Here is a 15,925-nt window from a genome sequence, read left to right on the forward strand (position 1 = left end):
TACACACTAGAGCCTATTATGGGGGAGGGGGGAGGGTTGGCATTGGGAGTTATACCTGATGTAAATGATGAGTGGTTGGGTGCTGATGGGTTGATGGGTGCAGCACACCAACATGGTACATGTGTACATATGTAACAAACCTGCACGTTGTGCACATGTACCCTAGAACTTAAAGTATAATAAATAAATAAATAAATAGTAAAAAAAATTTTTTTAAGTATGTTGAAATCGTTATTAGGATACAGTAAAAAATTGCGAAAGATACACTTTTTCAAGGAAAGGCTATGAGTTGAGGAGTATGTGAGATAGGGCAAGGACACGAGATTTGCAAAATTAACCTAAGTTCAATTTCTGCTTAATAGCTGAATGACCACCCCCTTTCCTGCCTTCTTTTCTCACTCTCTCTCTCCCCACTCTGCCATCTATCTCTTCATTTGCAAATGGGATATTTACTGCACAAGAGGGTCTTGAGATTTGAGCCAAGTGCCACTTTTAGGTTGATCAAACAGAGACTACTAGGAGGTCTCTTTTAGATAGGGCGATCACCCACGCAAGCTTGCTGATACAGTCCTAGTTTATCTGTTACACTGATTTAATTATTAACACTTCCTCTTTCACTGTCAAAAGCGTCCCAGTTTGGATGATAAATTATATTGTCATCCTATTCATAGGAGACGTTGAAGAAGGGATTCATAGGTAACAAGACAGGTAATGTTATTATAGTAGAATTTCAAATGTGTTGGGGAAAGAAAGCCAGGGGAGAATGGTCTTTGCAAGAAAAGCACTTAAGGAAACAAGGAGATTGTATATCCTGAGATCTTTACAACAGGAAGCAGCATTGGTCAAAGCCCAGAAGGAAGACATAGAAAGGACTGCTGAAGGATAAAGACATGGGGTAGAAGAAAAGAGGAAAGAGACATTCGTTGGAAAAAACTAACTGCTCTGTGATATGGAGACAAAGATGGGTGGGGAATTTTTGTTGTTTGTTCTGTGAAATAATTTCTCTTTTATAGGTTTATCAACCCAATCAACAGAATGACCAATCCTACTCTGTAAACCCTTTGGAGACAGAATTTTCCTCTGGATGCAATGAAATTCTCAGACTTTCCTGTAAGGTTGTCCAGTGTATTCAGACGACTTAGGCCTCAGAAAGAAAAATAGACAACAGGGGTTTTTATCGGTGCTGGGACTCACAGAAAAGGCATCATAATCTGTAATCATGAAGAATAGAGCTGTCTCTAGAATTCCATTTGGGATTAGGTGCTCCTGATATGTTCTAGCAAACAAAGCAAAGGCCAAACCTGTATTTGAAGGGGCCCAAAACAAGGCAGATTTTACCTAAACAGAAAAACCTCAAAGTATAAAGGTTTAAAAGACAGCTAACATTTTATGAACCTGCCATGAGCAAGATACTGTTTTAAGAATCTTTATGTACATACATAAGGAGTACATGTACTTCTCCAATAGCCTTTTGATATTAGGATCTAGATGCCATTACTAATTTTATTTTATAACTGAGGATAAGGAAACAGGCCAGAGAAGAGGAATAATTTGCCAAAGTTCACATGATTAATAAAGTTAAATCAGTATTCTAATTCAGGAATTCTGACTCAAAACACCAGCTTCTGTCTCTTTGTTATATTTCCTCTTGATGGAATCTACAACAGGAATGACTGCAAGAATCAGGACTATCTAGACTGAAGAAGAGAAGATTCAGGACAGACTTAAGCTTTGTCTTTCAACCTCAGAAGAATCGCCACGGGAATAAAGAACTCAGGACAAGACAAACTGAGAGCTATAGGAGAAGCATTGCTGTTCAATATGGGAAGCTCTTCCAGCTATTGAGGCTGTGGGACAGTCATCCAGGGAGTCTCCACAGGCCAACACTGAATGCGAAAATTGCCTGTCAAGGATGCAGAGACAAGCATTTTTCATTGAAAGAAATAATGTACACTTTTCACCCCAAAATTCTCAACTCTTAAAAAAAAATCCCAGAAAGCTATGATTTATGTAGATTCCTATGATGTCTTCAGTAGGGCGAAAAAAACCAAAAAACAAAAATGAAGAAAAATACTGATGGACAAAATAAGTATTTGACCAGTCAAATGCAACATTGGCATTGAATATGACTGCACAAAATGGATCATTTTGTGATTTTCCCCTATTCTGGTTTCTGTCACCTTCTCACACAATGTATTCTAACCCTAGATTCTTGCGGGAACTAAAATTAAATCATTTAAGAAAGAGAGCTCTATATGTTTAGTTAATCATATCTTTTGAGAAAAAACTCACAAATTTCCACAGATGCCTTTGGCAATACAATTTGGAATTGTGTACCCTTTACAGTAATGTTCTTACTTAATGTGTGGCTGAATTTCACCAAACTCACTCTTTGTCCTAGGATTGCGTGTCTGCTATGTGCTGAAATTGGGAGTAGAGATATTAATGTGGGGAGTTTCCTCCTTTAAGGAGCTCACAGTCTCCTGAGGAAGAAGGGCAAGCCAACAGGCCCCAAAACACATGTAATAAGGGTTGTAAAAACAGTAAATACAAAGGCCTGTAAAATATGATCTCACCCTAACAAGGGCATGTTGCTATTACCACGGTGAGAAAAAAAAAATGGTGTTATAAAGACAAGATGTCATAGTGAAGAATCTAAACCTGAGTTCCAAGGACCACATCACAAAGGGGCAGGCAGTGACTCAAACCTGGCAAACAACATAGGGTCAAACAGGCTGTAGTCCTGTCCTGCTCCTTATTAGTGGGTGATTGGACAGAGTATTGGCTTGAGAGAACTTGCTGTTCTTTCAGTGAAACGGAGTGTTTTTCTGCTCAACACCTCAAAACAGATGCAAACAGCATCCACACCAAACAAATAACGGTATGGAACCTTCTCAGAGTATTTTTTTCCTCCCTTACTTAGAGTGGTGATGTGGAATTCACACAATATTGTGATAACCATAAAATAATAATAATAGCAACAAACTCCTGGATTTGATCCCAGCTCTGTCCTTAATGGGCGATGGACGGTGGGCATGACAGTGAAATACTGCAAGCCTTTATTTACACACCTAGAAAATGAGAATTGTTATGCGACCCACAGTTCTCAGGGTTATTGGTAGGATTCAATGAGATGCTGTCCATAAAACTACTTTCTAAACTGGAGAATGTTACCCCAGCAGTGAGACGGAACAATTGACACAAAACTAAATGGTTAGCTTTGTTCAAAGGAAAAGTCTGGTTTGAGAATGCAGTTAATTACTGTTAATGAGGATCATATTCATAACACCTTTTTAACAGAATGGAATTAGTCAATAATCTCAAGATGCCCCCCTTGTCACACCCTATCACATCAGTCCTCGATGTCTGTGGTCACACTTTTCAGCACTTGATGTTTCTTGTTTATTATTTTGCCGTGTTCATTTGCCTGCATTAGAACATGATTGCCTCGTAAGTGCTGACTCTATCATAGTCAGTGCTCCATTCCCAGTGCCTGAAATAGTCATGGTCATGGAGTAAGCACCTCATGTGTGATTATGGAGTAAATACATAGGTGCATTCATAAACAGACTGGATAGAAAAGTCACTTTGAATTAGTCACTTTCACAGTTTAGGGTCTGATTTTCCTTTTCAAGAAAATGAGATCTTTGGACTCAACGTTTTTAAGAACTCTTTAAATTAGAATAATAACACACCTAAAAGTCAGATAAACAAAATAAAATTGATTTTGTCCCCAGAAAGAGTATATCAAAAAGTCTAAAATAAGTTAAAACCCAAATTTTAACTAAGACACTAAAACCATACTAGAAGCCTCTTACATTTCTTTCTTTGTCCTCTCATTTACCTCTTTCACTTCTGTCCATGTCTTCACTAAAACAGTGACTGGATTCTAAAAAGATTTAGAGTAGAGGCTGCATATGAACAAGGCCCACTGGGACCAGGACCTGTGATGAGATTTTCTTCTTTAAGGTAGCTCTTATGAGCCATCTCACTTTCTTCTCCATTCTTAGTTATCTGCTTAATTCCCAAGACGTGGAGAAGGAAGCACTATCACTGGTTTGAAATATTTCAGGGTCTAGGATGGAAGACAAGAATGGAAGAGATAAATGCAACAAAAGACATACATGTGGCACCAAGGAGGAACAGGGAAGGGTCAGGAGGAATCCAACAAGGCTCTCCAATAGAGATGACCCCTGAAAATAGACACTACATGAGCAAAGGCACAAAAACTTGAAGCGGCATGATGAATTCCGCAGCATGATGAATTCAAGCAGATGCCTATGAAAAGAGGACACAGTGAGATGTGGGTTGTGGTAAGACAGAAAAAGGGGATAGATATCGCACAGTCTACCCCACCATCTGAGATGTTCTGACAACTTTCACTGTCTGATCCAGTTCTTGGATTCTTGTGAAACTTCTAAGTATTTTGCCTTGTCAGTCCCACCCATTCTACTATGTTTGTTCATGAACTCTCTATGTGAACACAGATTCTCCTCATTCAATTTACAATCCAGTCCCTCTGCACAACTAATGAAAAAAACAAGTAATTGTTGCCAGGACAGAAAACCAACTTGAATTAACCTAGGCAAAAAGAGAAAGTTGTTTGTTTTTATCTTATGTAACTGAGAAGGATAGCAGTTGAACTGGGAAAACTGAAAAAATCGTTTTCCCATGAAGCCCTTATCAGCTTTCAGGATTAAATCTTCTCTGATTTAACACCAAGGAAAAAAAGACAGAAAATTTCTTTTCCTCCTAGTTTCAGGGCTTTTTGTTTGTTTGTTTGTTTGTTTTTAAGGCACAGTCAAGAGTACTGGTTGGTTCAGCTTAAGTTACATATTCACCCTCTAAACCCATTGCTTGCTAAGTGAGATTCTGGTTTTTGTCCAAATTGTTTTGGAAACCCAGTTTTGGAGGAGTCGCTGTGTTCCGTAACATTTCCTCTAGAGCACTTACTACTGAGGAAGGGAAGGTAGGAGTTGAAGCAGAGGAGGAATGGTTGAATGGTTGCTCAAAGAAGGGAGGAGGACAGCAGACGTGGACACTGGTACAGGTGTCTTGAGCTAGGTTTAAGCTAGGAAACCCTCCTAATTTGTGTCACCACATTATCCCTTCCAACTCCCACCAACAGTTACTGTCTCTCTTTACTTTTCTTATAGTGTGATCTGTGCGTCGCAGACTTTAAACCCTGGATACAATCATATACATTTCCTTGAAAATTAGTCTAAATATGGCTACTAATCTGGGAATCTGGAAGAAAAAAGACTTTAGAATATAAAAAGGATGTCAGAAGCCCATGCAAATGTTAATACCATGGGTCCTCACAAAACCTATTCCTGAGACTCAGAAATTTTACTAAATCTTAATGAACATATATCACTGACTTTGTGCCTCACAGTGAATGAAGAGAAGACCACCACAACTGTGGATGGGGAAGTAGAAAGGGGCATTACTTCAAGGCAGGCACAGACACTGAAAGAGAGGAAGAAACCGTTTGAAAAAGTAGAAGCATCTGATCCCCTTAATGGAAAAGTGAACAAATCTAGACCCCTCAGGAAGGCTCTGAGAGTATCACTACAGGTCCAGGACATCGCTACTCTCACTGCAAGAGTGAACATGCAGAGAGATTAGGCTCTTGGTTCCAGAAGAAGCACCTGGGACATCCCTTTTTCCAGACTGTAGCATCTGTGGTGGCTTTGATGATACTCCTCCATACATGGCAAGGAATGTATGTCAGGGAAGCCTTCTCTGTAGGGCAACACAAGGTCAGACTGGCTTATACTTGAGTTCAGACCAGGTTTTTGGAGTCAGGTGGGTGTGTGTAGATATTTTTAAGCTACAAGACTCAGTGTCACCAAAAGAGCCAAACAGCTAGCCTTTCTTCTAGTTTCCAGAAGACACGTCAGTGTACAGGTTTGAGTGAGGAGTATGTTCCCTTGGCCATGATCCCAGGCCCCTCTATGGCTCTGCCAGAGTTGGGATGCGTGGGAGGACACAGCTCATTGTGGCAAACCTCAGCTCCCCGGCATGTCTGGCTCTGGCAACCACCAAAGGTTAAAATAATTTTAATAAAGTCTTAATGAACAGCCCAAAGCCTCAGAGTTATTCCTGGGTCAATGGAGTTTAAGGCAAAATTCTGGCATCAGTCCATTTTGTTAGAACCATTTGCCATCATGGTTCATGCTATCCACTCATCTATGAAATATTTGCAGAACACTAAAATGAGTATTTATAGTAAGTGTACCAGGGATCACCATGTGCTAAGAACTGTGCTAAGCATTTTGCTGACATTATTTCATTTAGTCCTCAAAACACAGCTGTGAGGTAGGTCTTATTATTACTCCTGTTTTACAGATGAGCAAACTAAGGCTTAGAAAAGTGAAGTAATTTTTCAATAGTTACCTGGAGAATAAATGAGAATGAGTAGATTCAAATCCAAATCTAAACAACTCCTTTTCAGGGAAAAGGCCTAGGAAAGAAAAAAAAAAAAAAGAAGAAGAAGGAAAAAAAATCTAACCAATTCCAAGTCTGTGTGTTTTTATGCTATGTATGTAATACAAAGTCCTCACATATGAGTCAGGCCCCATGTTAATTATGGGGACATAGAGATAAATAAAATAATGTTTCTATCCTCAACCTTCTCATAGTCTAATAACATAGACAAATAAGTAAATAATTACAACACAGTAGCTTATGAATAATGTCCTATGCAAACCTTGGGAGGCTCTGAAACTACTGAGGAAAGGCAGTTAATCTGGTTTAGAGGATCAGAGAAGGTTTCCTAGCAGAGGTGATTCAGAATGGGATTTAGAAGAATGGGTAGGGCTTAGTCATTTGGACAAAACAAGAATGGAGGGGTCAAGACATGAGGAATCAAGAATTTGATATATTTAGGAGACTTCTTGGTAGTGCAGTAATGCTCAGATTTACATCAGGCAACAGGAAATCAGCAAAGGAGTTTATTTGGGGAGGGCTGATAGCTGCATATTCAGAAGCTCACTCTAGTAGCACCTTGGGCCGTGGGTTGGCAGTGGAGATCCAAGGGCTAGAATCCCAGTGAAGAGCTGGGCAGGCATGTGTACTCTGTCTCTCTTGGTGTTGATGAGCACATTGTCTGTTTGAGAACTGGCGCACGTGGCCATTTGTTTTCTATCTGCTCCTTCATACCTTAGGGGTCCTAACTAGTCTCCTGCAGGTCCCTGCAAAGCTATTCAGGCATAGAAACTGAAAAAAAAAAATCCTAAAGTTTGTGATTTTTTGTGGTTGCAGCTGATTAAAACCACATTTGACAATGCGTAAGGAAGAAAATACCCTGTACTTGATGGCAGCACGTCAGAAGGGACATGAACGATTAGGTGCCTTCCTCTGTATTACGATATCCAATGCTGATCCAGAATCTGGCCTGCTGGAATTCCTTCTGATGCTGGACTATAAGGAAAGATCATCATGAATCACAGAAAGCCTCTACCTCAACCCCTTCTCACTCTGTTGGGACAGTTAAGCAATCCATATCTTCTGGTGAGCTGATGTCTTTCTTCTCCCCTAACTGCTATGAGTGTGGCAAACTTTTACATCCTGCTTTGCCTCCAATAGGGGAAGAAATATAGTAAATCACTTTATGGAGGAAAAGGGCTGTTGGGATTGATTTACGGGAAAAGAAAGGTTAAAGAAACTATGCAGTGCATAGTTGAACACAGTCTTAAAGAAAGCAACAGGAAAGTTTGCAGATTTGGGGGACAGCCCTAGGGTGATGTTGAGGAAAGTAGTACAGGTGATTGGAGATAGAATTCACAGAGAAAACAATGAGGAACTAAGAGGTATTGCCTGTCTGAAGATGAGGATTGTACATATACATTGATTTTCTTACTCCTCATAGTAATACTGTAAGGGAAGTATCGTTAAACTCCCTTGTGGGAAAAAAAAACATTCAGAAGAATTGAATTATTAGTCAAAAAAAAAAAAAAGTGCAGCTGTTAAATAATGCAAGTGGGATTTGAACTCAAGTCTGCTAGACTCCTAACCCCTGTTTCTGAACTTACCACATAAGTGAATGAAGTATATTTTTGTGGTTGGTTAATAAGAAATAGACCCTATAATTTGATTAGTCTGATTTTAAACTTTAATAGTATTCTAATTGTGGAAGCAGAATTTTAGATCTTACTCTGTAGCTCAACCATGTAAAAAAGAAATATCATTAGGAGATTCACTCAGAGAAGTCAAATTTTCCTTACCCCAAAACCATAAAGAGTAGCCTAAGAATGATCCACCTCATCTTTTGAAAGAGTGTGATAAAGAGAAAAAGTGTCATATTGTCCTGAGTTTAAATTATGTCTCTTTCATTTTCAAGCTGAGTCATCTTGATCATGTTATATTTTGTTTTCTCACTTAACTCAGTTATTTCATCTATAAAATTGAGATATTTTATACTTCACAAGTCAATCATTAGAATTAAATACGATAATTTTATTAGAAAGAAACACCTATTATAGGGTCTGGCATACAGCAGGCACTCAATAAATTCCTCGTGACTTTAATGTTTGTTAACAGGATTAAATGATGATTATGTTATTGCAATTATATTATCACTATTTCCACTGCTACTATTATTGTTGATGTGTCTAAAGTCATTTTCCTTGAATAAATAAATTCTGTTGATTACTTCTAATGAAAATTTAATATTTCTCTTTCTTTGACTCTCCCCTCCCCCACATTCCTTTGGCATTTTTCCATGGAAACAGAAGGAGACTGTTGGAAAAGAAATACACACACACACACACACACACGTACGCACAAAATTTTGACAGCCAAAATGGTGGAATGCATCTGCCAAAAATCTACAACTTTATGCCAGGGGCAAACGTGTGACTTAATTTTCTCCCACCAGGATGGACTTATGCTGTCACAGCAAAAATTGATCTTCTGTTTATGGGAAATTATAGACAGTTTGTTCTTGTCTGTGCTGGGGGAAAATTCAAGTCCAAAACCTTGCTTGAACATTCCAGCAAATGCTTTCTGCTTCATATCTGTGAATTTTTTTCTCCCACAAATGTTTATTGAACAACTACTATATGTCAGGTATGTGTCTAGTCACCAGAAATATAACATGAGCAGAAGCATACCTAACCCTTGTCTTTGCAAAGCTTATGGCTCAGGGAGATTGGTGGTGGGATAAATATGAATCAAACACTCATTTAAATACATGACTGGAGCTAGAATGAGAAGCATAAGTAGGGCTTAAATAGGTGAAGAGAGAGGGAAGAATGTTTTCGACACAGTCACATAAGCTAATCTATTCTCTTCCCTACTCATAAGAAATACTTTGAGTTATAGAGAATAAAAGGTTGACAAACTAAGGAGGAGTAATATGAGTTAGGAAGGGAGTGTAGCTCTGATGTATGACCTGGAACCCCATCCCATTATTGTCATTTATAGCTTAATTCAATCTCTCCAAACTTCAGTTTTCTGATCTCTGAGATGGAAATAATCCCTTCAAGTCCCCAGATAACTAATATATATGGATATAAATCTTCTCTTTCTATCTACTCAGCTCTCCATATCTCTGCTGCTTTGTTAACTCCTATATACCTCTAAGGTTTTCTTCTAAATGCTTCTTCCTCCGGAAAGTTTTCTTTGACCTTCCCAGACTAAGGTAGATCCTTCTGCTATATACCCTGATAGCACCATTCCTTTTGATACTTACTACACTGATAATAAAACATTTTTTCATGTATATGATTGTTTAATGTCTGTCTTTCCCACTAAACTTTATGAAGACAGGGATCTTGCCTGCCTTGTTCATCAGTGTACTTCCAGTTTCAGGGACAAGTTTGGGCCTCAATAAATATGCTTGGAGTGAACATTGAAAAAGCCTTTAACACATGCGTGGCACAGAAAAGGCCAGTAAATGGATCTTCCTGTTATTGTTACATAGTTGATGTCAGCAGTACAGAATAACTTAGCATAATAAAAATCTCGGTCAATAATAATAAAGGTTAATTATGACTTAGGTTCACGATGATGGCTTCCTTTTCTCTTGAAGTTACCAACTTTTCTACCTTAGTTGCCTTCTCAGAGGCAAACACTACGTGAACTTCCGACTTCTTTACTGTATTATCTTGCCTCTCCTCATTGCCCAATGCTTCTTACCTCTGAGTAGACCCTGAATTTCCTGAAGGCAGAAACCACCCTATTTGTTCCAATACTCCAAGTGTTTGGCTTGTTAAACTTGTGACAGGGAGTGTGAGTTACCCAAACTCACCAGTAATTATAAACTACTATGCCTGTGCACTTGCCCAACACTTCATAGCTTCCAAACACTCACTTAATCCTCACATTATGCCCGTTTTGTTGATAAAGGAACTGAGATCCACTGACGAAACTGTAGTGTCCATATCAAGTCTCACTGAAATGATTTAAATTAGGAATCTTAAACCTCAATGCCCTGGAGGACCAGGAAGGTACTTAGGTGAAAGTAGTGTTCTGGATAATGGTGTGTAGATGGGAAGGAAGGTGGGATCGGAGGACCCACATTCAGAGACAAGTGACTGCTGTCAGTCGCTGGCAGGCCATGTTGCCAGATATTCATTTTTTTTTAAATGAGAAATCTGGATTTTTATGTGAATCTTACCACTTTCCAATGTTGGCATCTGATTGAAATTCTTTTAAAGCACATTGCAGTCCAAACAAAACAGCCACAAGCTGAACTCAGCCCCTGGACCACCAGTTTATAAGCTATGATTTACATTTTAGAATCTTCAAAAATAGTTCATATCGCCTTTCACAGTGGGGAGAATATCAGAGCTGGGTGACCCTGAGATTCAGTGGTGGCTCCTAGGTGTAGGCCACTGACTAGCAAAATGACAGAGATTATAGTAGACATTTAAATGTGCTGACCTGGGAAAATTAGAAGCATGTTGCACCCACTCTTAATTTTTAAAAATTGTTGTAGTCCATGAAATCCAGAAGTCTGGAAACCAGTGGTTTAGCACAACCCGCCTGTTTTATGGAAGAAAACACAAAGATCCAAGGATGTTCATTAGATGAGCCAAGCATCAAGTCCAGGAGCACTCACCTCCTGTATGAGGCATCTTGCTTTTCACAGATCTCAGCATCTTCAAGAATATTTACCTTCTGGGCCAGGCACAGTGGCTCATGCCTGTATTCTCAGCATTTTGAGAGCCCAAGGCAGTAGGATCACTTGAGGTCAGGAGTCCAAGACAAGCCTGGGTAACACAGCGAAACCCTGTTTCTGCTAAAAATACAAAATTGGCCAGGTGTGGTGGCACACACCTGTACTCCCAGCTACCCAGGAGGCTGAGGTGGGAGACTCACTTGACCCTGGAAGGTTGAGACTGCAGTGAGGCACGATTGGGCCACTGCACTCCAGCCTGGGTGACAAAGTGAGATGCTGTCTCGACAAAAAAAAGAAAAAAAAAAAGGATATTTATGCCATCTCCTTAAGGGGCAGGAGCCCTTGCCAGTTGACATCACTTGAGCAGGTGTGACAGATGCTTTTTCAATACTTATAGCCCAGGTTCCTTCTTCATCCCCTACTGTGAAGCCCTGCTTGGAGGTTCAAAATTGTACTGTGTTGAATTTAACTAAATGTTGGCTTGAGGATATCTATGTATTTGAGTCCTTATGTGCAAAATGTTGACTAGCAGAAAACCTGATGCAGGAGTAGCTGATTTAAGAGTAGCTGAAAGCCTGATTTAGGAGTAGCTGACTTAGGAGGTGCTCAAAGCCTTAGGAATAATTGATTTAGAAGTAGCCAAAAGCTCCTACTGACTTAGAAGTAGCTGAAAGTGTGACTTAGGAGTAGCTAACTTAGGAGTAGCTGAAAGCCTGACTTAGGAGTAGCTGACTTAGGAGTAGCTCAAAGCCTGATTGCCACAAGTGGCTGAGTCTCTGTCAATGTCAGTAGCCAAGTCCTAGTCAATGGCAAGTGGTCAGCTAATTCAAACAAAGCAAAATGCCAAGCTGTAACCAATTCAGCTGTCTCTGTACATAATTCATTGAATGTCCATAGTGGTCTACGTTGCAGGCCCCAAATTTTTTAAACTTGCTGCCCAGTTCTAGAATTGTGAATAAAAGCCAGGTCAAATCTTTAAATGAAACTTGTTTTAATTTTGTTTTTTGACCACTGGTAACCCACATCTTTGATAAGGCCTCCTCAAATCCCCTCAGTTAAAATGATGGTTTTTTTCCCTTTCCTGTGCTCCTACAAGGTATGTCTGTCTTTCTGTCATAACTAGAGTCTTATGGAAGAGTTATTTTTGACATACCTGTTTCCACAGAAAGACTGTGAGCCAATGGTGGGCACACCCGTGTGCTATTCAACTCTGCCTCCCTTCCACAGATATGAGCTCAGCACCTTGTCTGAAGAAGTTACTTTAAAATACCTACAGAAGCCCCTGTTTTTTAAGGCCTTGTATAGAACTGGCACGTAGTGGGTGCTTCATAATGTCTTTTGATTGCTACTCCCTTTTAGAACCTAACACAGTTCCCTGAATGTGCTACGTACTCACTAGAATTTTCTGAATGAATGAATGAATAGGAAAACGCAGCCATCATCAGGTTAAACACAGATCCCTTTTTTGAAAAACCCCAGGGAACTTCCAGAGAGTTATAACCTCAGTTCAAATGCCCCTATCATGAAGTTTGAGTGGTTGTTCCGTGCCAGGTGGTCTCTTGACAGTTGTCTGGGGTGGAGCTGGGATGAAGTTGAGGCGCCTCAGAAGGGCTTCAGCCCAGGGTTGTAAGGACCTCAGGCTGCCCTGTGGTCATGAGAGGGAGTGCCTCACTTGCTCCATGACCCCATCCCAGCCTGCCTGATGTTTTTTGTTGTTGTCCTCTGCCTTTTTTTTTGTTAGGCAGCATAACAAAACACCATTGACTAGGTGGCTTAAACACTGGAAATTTATTTTCTCATAAATCTGGAGGCTAAAAATCCAAGATCACAGCATGTAGGAACTTGTTCCCCTTCTCTCTGTGTCTTCACATGGTCATTCCTCGGTTTTCTTGCTGTCTGTGCCCTCATCTCCTCTTCTTATAAAAGCACCAGTCATGTAGAATTAGAAACCCCCAACAATTTACTTTAGTGACCTCATTAAAGGGTATCTCTAAATACATAACCCCATTCTGAAGTACTGGGATGGGGAGAATGTAGGACTTCAGTATACAAATTTGGGGGTGAGAGATCAAATTCAGGGCATAACAGCGCCCTCCCGTGCCCCGCCAAGCACCATAGCTAACAACTTGTTTTGATCTCTCTGAGAATGGTTTCTACCTTGGGATATTTGCAATTGCAATAAAACCATTAACAGTGTCCATTAAAAGCCAGTTAATGTGGACTTTTACGCAACTCAGTACTACTTGCCCCCACAAGAGATAACAAAATCCCTCTTCTTGTCATCCACCCCTGTACCAGGCCATCACCCTTTTGCACGTCCATATCCTACCTACAGCATCAGGCAAAGAAAATTTAGTGTGGGCTAGACATCTCTGGTTATGATATATGATTATTTGTGATGCGAACAGACAAGAAAAGGGGAGAAAGGCCCAGAATCATTTATGTTGCCCATAAAACACAGTTACAGACAGTACCTAGGTTTAAGTGCCCATAAATTCCTGTAAAAATGACTTATATTATAACCACTCCAGAAATAACTAACTGAAGGATGACCAAATATTTAATTCACTGGTGGAGGTTGTCTGTGGATTCTGGAAGGCTGGAAAAGAAAGAACTCTTTACTGAGATCTTCTTCAACTTAGATAACCATGCTAAAAATCAAACCAAAAAAAAAAAACAAAACAAACAAACAAAAACCCTGCTTTTTTAAAAGTATAAGAACAGAATAGGGAACATTGTGATGTTGAAGATTTATAGCTCTATGCAGTTCAGAATATTCCAGAAACGTGCTGGCATGCTTTCTTAGGACATGCATTATAACTCGAGTTGTTCAAGTAGTTCTTGGAATCTCCCCTGTCTTTCCTAGCACTGGAATCACCACCTCAGCTCTAGTGAGCCTGCCACATTTTGGCAGGAAGGACGGAATGAGTTAGGAGGAGAGTAAATACAGTTTGAGATGAGAAGAATGGCAAAAAGCAGGACATTTTGTTGGGTCAAGAAGCTATGCCCTTGGAAGGATCAAACCATGCAGGCTCCTTATCTTACAACTTTGTTTTGAAAACCTTTAGGTTGCTGCACTACTCTGAGCAATTTTCTAAAATGTATTTTATTTTATTTTGTGTTTTACCAGTTCTTTCTTAAGTTGTGTTTAAAACTGTCTACTGACTTCATACATTTCAGATTATAAAGTTAATTTTCAGACTTTATGTTCTTTTTTGAAAATTTATTTTGCTTTTATAGTATTTTTTCATAATTGTTTCTATCTATTTCTTGGAACACATAAATCTTATATATGAACATATATGTTTATATAATATATAATGTGTATAAATATAATATGCATTATATAATATAGCATATATTAAATGTATACATTATAAATTTATACATATTTAATTTAGACTGTTTTGTTATCTCATATGCTTGGGGTTGTTACCTATTCTGTTTGTGTCCTTTATAGTAGGTTATTTCCATACATGTTTTAAATATTCTTGTTGACCTCATTCTATATGGAGGTTTTTGTGTGTGCATCCAGGCAGGGGGGACATTCTAACAGTGGAGCTCAGAGTATAGTGACCGAGCCTAGTTCTGCTCAAAATTTCCAGGAATTATTTAGAGAAGGATAATTAATAACACTTACCTGTTCTGAAATGTTCTTTTTTGAAAATTTATCTTGCTTTTATAGTATTTTTTCATAATTGTTTCTATCTCTATTTCTTGGAACATATAAATCTTATATATGAACATATATGTTTATATAATATATAATATGTATAAATATACTATGTATTATGTAATATAGCATATATTAAATGTATATATTATAAATTTATACATATTTAATTTAAACTGTTTTGTTATCTCATATACTTGGGGCCCAGCCTAGTTCTGCTCAAAATTTCCAGCAATTATTTAGAGAAGGATAATTAATAACACTTACCTGTTCTGAAATGAAGATTGTATAGCAAGCATAGTTAATACAGCGGACTAGAGTCAGGGTCCCAGAAGATTCAATGGCTCAAGTTTAACAAGATATGAGAAAACCGGATACCATGCTCCAGTGGTGAAAAACCATCTACCATTTACTGAACTGGCCAACTTCCTTTCTGCCCTTGGCATTTGGCACATAGTTACCTTCATGGTCTACCCCTTCACTTTTTAAAAATAAATAGATCAGACGGTACAAGAACGGATTTCCTACATGCATAAAGTGAAGTTAGCCCTTCGCTTTAACACGGTTAGCTGCTGCTAGTTCTGCAGGTCTAATTCTCAACGTCATTTCTTCTGGACAGTCTTCCCTCTCTACTTTCCTCAAGACTGGAATGAATATCCTTCCTCTATGTCCCCATGGTGTCCTACACTTTCCTCCATCATGGAGTTCATTACAGCACTGATGCTTTCTATCTCTCCCACGATTCAGTAAAATTCTTAAGGACAAAGATCACATTGTTTACAATAGTGCTTTTTAAAATAGCCATAGTATCGGACACTCACTGTATGCCAGAAAGCTGCAGTAAGTTTTTCACATATATTTTATCGTTCATAACCTACAACAAACTTACAAAGTCACACATTTTCATCTCTGCATTAAAAATGATGAAACGGAGGCTCAGAGGTCAAGAAACTTTCTCAAGATGATTCAGTTGATGACTGGCAGAGCTGGGATCCAAATCAAGATCTGTCTCCAAAACTTGTATTCTTAATAATAATTATAATAATATATATATATATCTCCAAATAATATATATTCCCCCACTGCCTCTAGCATGGTATAAAATGCATATTTAGTGAATCAAC

General features: G+C 38.9%; 1 long non-coding RNA gene across 1 annotated transcript; it reads left to right on the top strand.

The window, feature by feature from the left end:
- Nucleotides 1-216: 216 nt before the first annotated feature.
- Nucleotides 217-7,626, top strand: LOC116270064. The gene is made up of 2 exons (XR_004177978.1): nucleotides 217-2,881; nucleotides 7,267-7,626. It is a non-coding gene; the product is annotated as an uncharacterized LOC116270064 (long non-coding RNA).
- The last annotated feature ends 8,299 nt before the right edge of the window (nucleotides 7,627-15,925 follow it).

This window comes from Papio anubis, chromosome 13 (genome assembly GCF_008728515.1).
Source record: "Papio anubis isolate 15944 chromosome 13, Panubis1.0, whole genome shotgun sequence".
NCBI lineage: Eukaryota > Metazoa > Chordata > Mammalia > Primates > Cercopithecidae > Papio > Papio anubis.